A 5,340-nucleotide genomic window follows, 5' to 3' on the forward strand; every position below is an offset into this window, starting at 1 on the left:
AGCACCAGGGCTTCTCTGGGAGTGGCTTGTCCCATAGGTCACCCCTCAGAGATCCTAGTATGTGCACATAAAAGTCTCGGTTCTCTCTGCTCCTTTCTTTTTGGGGATAGCAGCAAAATATGCAGGAACAGGGAGGGCGCCGGCCTTGTGGAGGAGCTGCATTCAATCCCTGCCCTTCACAAAGAACCATGTGACTGTGCTTCAAAAATCAGGGTTTCAGCCCCTCTTAAAAAAGAGAGAATAATCTAGACCTATCTCACAAGGTGAGTACTTGACTCCTATGATGAGGGAGCTCAGGATTCATTGGTGAATCTTAAAGTATATTGAATAGCAGTGACATTTTGGGAAGGAGTGGGTTGAAGCACAAGCCTCTGGTGTCCAGCAGATGTCCCGGTCCTGCTGGTACTAACATCTGGCCTAAGGAAAGTCACTGACCTCACCAGGGTTTGATTTTCTTCTCTGTAAAGTGGAGCAAATACCAGAAACTGCTCCATAGGGTTCTACGGAAGACTCAATGGGAAAACCTAGATAAATCTCCTTAGATGTAGCTATTACGACATTAGGATTATGTTGGTTATACATGGGCTCACCTGTTGAGTTAATAAAGGAGGGAAGGAAGGACTGAAGGAGAGCCTCTTGGGGCTGCCTGATGACAGTCCTTCCTGATACAGCCTTACCTGCGTGGGCTCCTCGGGTTGCTCAGGTGGACTGAGGAGAGTCAGGGTTTGGGGGTTGAGTGGGCAGAGACTCTCAGGGGAACAAAATAGCAAACAGCTCTAATTTAAAATTTACTTATGAATTTTAAATTTATTTGTTCATTCATCCTGCAACTACTTACTGGTTGCTTTTTCCACAGCAGGTACTGCTAAGCTGTGGGGACGCAGGGGCCAACAGGAGAGATGTGGTCCTTCTCCTCACCAGCTGCTGTCCTGTGGGAGAGCCAAACACCAAAGCAGAACACCAGGTAAGGACATACTAATGAATCGTGGTATTCACAAGGAGAGCAAATACCAGGTGAAGAACAGGGGGTCCCATCTTTCCACTGAGCCACCAAGAAGGGCCTCTGGCAAAGTGGTTTTAAATAGCATGCAGGAGGTGGCACTGAAGCCCAGACTGGCCAGATAAGGAGACAGTACTGAAAAAGGCAGGGTGGGGGGTGGAATTCCAGGCATGGGGTTGCCAGGGTGAAGACCCTAAAGTGCAGAAGAACTTGGTTCTGCAGAGGAACTGGAGGAGCTGAGAGGCCATAGGTAGAGAAAGACCATTTGTGGTGAGGTGATGGGGTCGGACTGTACCCTGCAGGGCCTTGCTGGTTCCCTTAGAGTTTTGAGTCAGCTCTGGAGGGTTTTGAGCCAAGGAATGAAGATCTGCTCTGTGATCTGGGAAGGCCACCCTGGCTGCTCTGTGAGAGCGGAGTGCAAGTGGGAAGCCCATGAAGGGACGTGACTTCAGTGACTCAGGTAGGAGGTGATGAGGTGAGGACTAGGGAGGAGACCTTGGGGAGGACAAGAAGCAGATAGATTTGGGACCATCATGGGATGTAGTAATGGGAGAATGTAGGAGTGAGAAGGAGAGAGCCGCTCAGAGGCGATGTCCAGAGTCCAGCATCCGGTGAGAGGAATGAGTTATGGGTTCTTTTTTAAACCAATTAGGCTTGAGAGTCTGTGACATATCCAACTGGGTGATATCAACCGATGAGTCTAGAGCATGGGAGGGAGGTCGGGTCTGGAACCACACCTCTCAGAATTGCCAGCATTTGCATGCTATTTAAAACCACAAACCAGGTCCATGTCCAGGACTCTCACTCTCTGTGATGCTGACTGGCTGAGAATCTAGACAGCACCCAGTTCCCTGATAGCCCTGTGTCCCTGGCACCGCTCTGCAGTGGGCTCCCACACAGCAGATCTCCTCCTCTTCTCCACAGCATCTTATGGAGGCAGGGACTGTACAAGGCGACTGGCACCAGACCAGCACTAGGGTACCTTCCTTCTTAGAAAGGGCCCAGGCCCTGAGTGCTGTCCCTGAGGCCTAGGGACCGGGTAGAATCACATACCAGAGGGCATGTGGGCTGCATGCACAGTGCAGCATTGGAGCCACATAGGTACATTTTCTGGCCCCCCTGCCTCCTAGATCCTTGTAACTCAGCTCAGAAAGTCTTTCCAGCTCTGGGAGAGCTTTAGTCTCCCTCATCCAGCTTTCTTTTCCTGACTTTAGCACTGCATGTACAATGACCTTTAACAAATACTCAACCCAGTGTTTCTAATTTTAGCTGAACATCCACCTAATCAGTTCACTGTCTTTCTTCTAGAAGTTGGTGAAACAGAGGTATCAGAACCAAGATCTCCTTTTGGACACAGTCGATATTTCTCCAAGTTGCATATTATCTGCCATATATCATCTCTGGCATGCCAGGATTGAGGTACCAAGGCCTCTTCTCAGGAGAGAGAAGGCAGGTTAAGAGAGGCTATAGGTAACCAGGTAGTAAGAATTTGCTGCAGGGTCCTGAAAACAGCATTTGGCTAAAGCCCAGACAACCAAAGTTCAATGCCAGCTTCCTCCCAGTATTAGTTATGTGGCATAGGGCGCGCCACTGAGCCTCTCTGTGTCTTGGTTACTGCATCTGTAAATACTGATAATTTCAGGGCTGCCGTAAGATTGCAGGGAATACAGGAAAGTGCTCTGTCCGCAGTAAATAGAATTACAAATGCAACATATCATTTCCTGTGCACAACACTCAGCAATTTGTGTGATGAGAGTCTCTTACATTTCTGCTTCTCCTGGTTGCTTTAGATGGCAACTGTCCTGAGGGTTGGATCAGACAAGAGCAGCAGCTGCCAGAGGCTGTTGGGAGGCCCAGGGTTGCCGTGCTGCTGCTTCGGTCCGATGACATCTCATGTCATTGTGCTTTTGTGCTTTCAAGGAAAAGCAACAGACTTTTCCTTTCTTTCTCTCGATTCATGTGGTGACATCCAATGGTGCATATTCTGTGGAACAGGCAGCTATTAGGATTGTTAAGTTGTCAGAGTAGGGAGAGAGGAGGCAGGGGACAGTTTATGTGAATTCACAGTTTATGTGAATGCTCTTATCTTGTTTTGTGTTTCTTTACCTAAACACATACATAAGGAAAACAGCCTACTTTTTTCTTATCTACGCTCCCTGTGGGCTCATATGGGCAGGCTCTTCTGGGGAAGGATGTGGCCACAGCCCCCAGGGTGTACACTACCAGTGCTGCCCACCTGCTCCTTCAAGCTGAAGTGAGAACAACAGCATCCACTCATGCATGAGGATCTGGGAGTTCACGGTTTGTCTGCCCTTTTGGCCTGCAAGAGCTGGGCGGAAGCCTCCTGGACATTTGTGTTGTCTCTCTTCATTTCTCTGGTTTTCCTCTGGCCCAGTTTCCTGTTCACCTCTGTCCTTGGCTGTCTGGTAGGCCTGACTCATAGGAAACCACAGCCAAGTCACCTGGTGGTCTGAGTCACTGACCCTTGGAGCATCTCTCTTGAACAATAATAAGAGCAAAAGTAAGTGCCTAAGTTAAGTACGGCATTTTGCAATGTGTTTCAGCTAGGAATTGTTTCAAATGGTGAGTTCTGGGAATTCCCCACTTGTGTCAGATGACTTATCTTTGGCAACTCTCATACAAGCAAATCATTTTGTCTCCTAGCAACTGGCTTCCCTCCTCCTTTCTCTAATCCCTCCCTCCTTTTGTCCCAGGCACTACATTAGGTCCTGAGCATAGAAATGAAGACTGCATGACCCTCAACAGGCCCCTGATGACATGCATGATGGTCCAATAAACCTGTGTGAACAAGTGGGACAAGTTCACTGGTAAAGGGGCAGCAGAGGGTAGTGCCAAATTCAGCTGCAGGATTGTCTTGGACACCGGGAATGTGTGCAGGTCCAAGAGACCTTCCAGGCAGGATCAGATCATTCTTGGCTACTTTCCTTTGTGATCAACCAAAATGCTCTCTTAAATGGTGACTTTCACTGGGGCCATTTTTAAAGCTGCAAATTCCTTCCAGACACATAGGAGTGCTTCCCAAAATGAAGCACATGGACAAAGGGATAGGTCAAAAGAAAAATTGAGGAGGGTGGTCCTTTTCGTAAAGCCCCTGCACCAATCAGAGGAGGTTTTTAAAATTCCATGCCAATGTCCTGTGGACTAGACTGTGGTGAGTGGATGATAGCTGGTCGGGGAGCAGCACCCTAGGCACAGTGGGGAACAGTAGCTTCAGATGGGTCAATGTGCTCGCAGCTGGTCCTTTGGGCTCCCTCTGACATATGCTCAGCCCAGCTATGATTTTCATCAGAGCTCTGATAGAAAGTTTCCCTGTGGGCTCACATGACAATGTCCTCCTCAAACATGAAGAAAATCTCCCATGTTTCTGCCTCAGAGCCATCTCTGAAGCCTCCGATCTCAAGCAAGCACAGGTTGCCAGGATAGGGAGGTGACACCCCGGCAGCCACCTTTAACCAGTGCACAATGAAAACCAGTAGACAAACATCTGGCCTCTCATCTTTTGGATGGAACATTCTAGAAGGCCATCTGTACACTGGCCAAAGGTCCTAACAGAACTGAGCCTGGCTGTCCACAGCCACGACAGCCACTCTTCATTCACATTGGTGGTTTCTCCTCCTTCCCTGTCTCACTCTGCCCCTGTCTCTTCACCTCTGCTTCCTGAGATCTCCCACAAATCCACAGGCACCAAGTCCTGTTCTTGAGCTCTGATTTTGAGGGAGTTCAGACCAAGGAAGGGATATTATTAACATTTAAGGATTTGATATGGAAGGAATTTGAAAGTCTGCTCGTAGCCTCCTTAAACCTCCCATCTCTTATCTTCTGGAATCGCCATTTGTACCTAAACAGGATGAAAAGAAAGTTCCAAAATGGCTTTGAAAACCCTCTGACCCAGAGGAAATGGCTGTCATCAAGTCAGGCCTTAGTAATACAGAAAGCTCAGAAGGTCTGGGGTGGGGGGTGGGAGCATTGACGGGGTAACTCAATTTAGCATGTGAGAAGGAATTCTAGTTAAACTCAGGGGAAAGCTACTGCACGTCATTCTTTCCTTTTCTTTGAAAAACAAACAAAACAACACAATTCAAGGGGAATTGATGGCTGAGAAAAGATTGGGATAGTGAGGCTATATGTGCACCTAAAACAAAAAAAAAGTTCTTGTAAATATTTTTACATTATTAAAAAGCACATTAAATTAAGATCATAACAGTGGAACTTTATACTTTAAAAATTAAAAGTTAATAGACACTTTTTTCATGTCTTTAATGTCAAGATAACATGTATCTTCACATTATATAGTGATGAGGTGAGTATGAAGAGGAAGA

General features: G+C 47.4%; 1 long non-coding RNA gene across 1 annotated transcript; it reads right to left on the reverse strand.

The window, feature by feature from the left end:
- Positions 1-809: 809 nt before the first annotated feature.
- On the reverse strand, positions 810-3,559 carry LOC107145603. The gene is made up of 3 exons (XR_001503928.2): positions 3,237-3,559; positions 2,765-2,984; positions 810-929 (listed from the first exon to the last, which is right to left on the reverse strand). It is a non-coding gene; the product is annotated as an uncharacterized LOC107145603 (long non-coding RNA).
- Between the last annotated feature and the right edge of the window lie 1,781 nt (positions 3,560-5,340).

The sequence above is a fragment of the Marmota marmota genome, unplaced genomic scaffold, assembly GCF_001458135.2.
Source record: "Marmota marmota marmota unplaced genomic scaffold, marMar, whole genome shotgun sequence".
Lineage (NCBI taxonomy): Eukaryota > Metazoa > Chordata > Mammalia > Rodentia > Sciuridae > Marmota > Marmota marmota.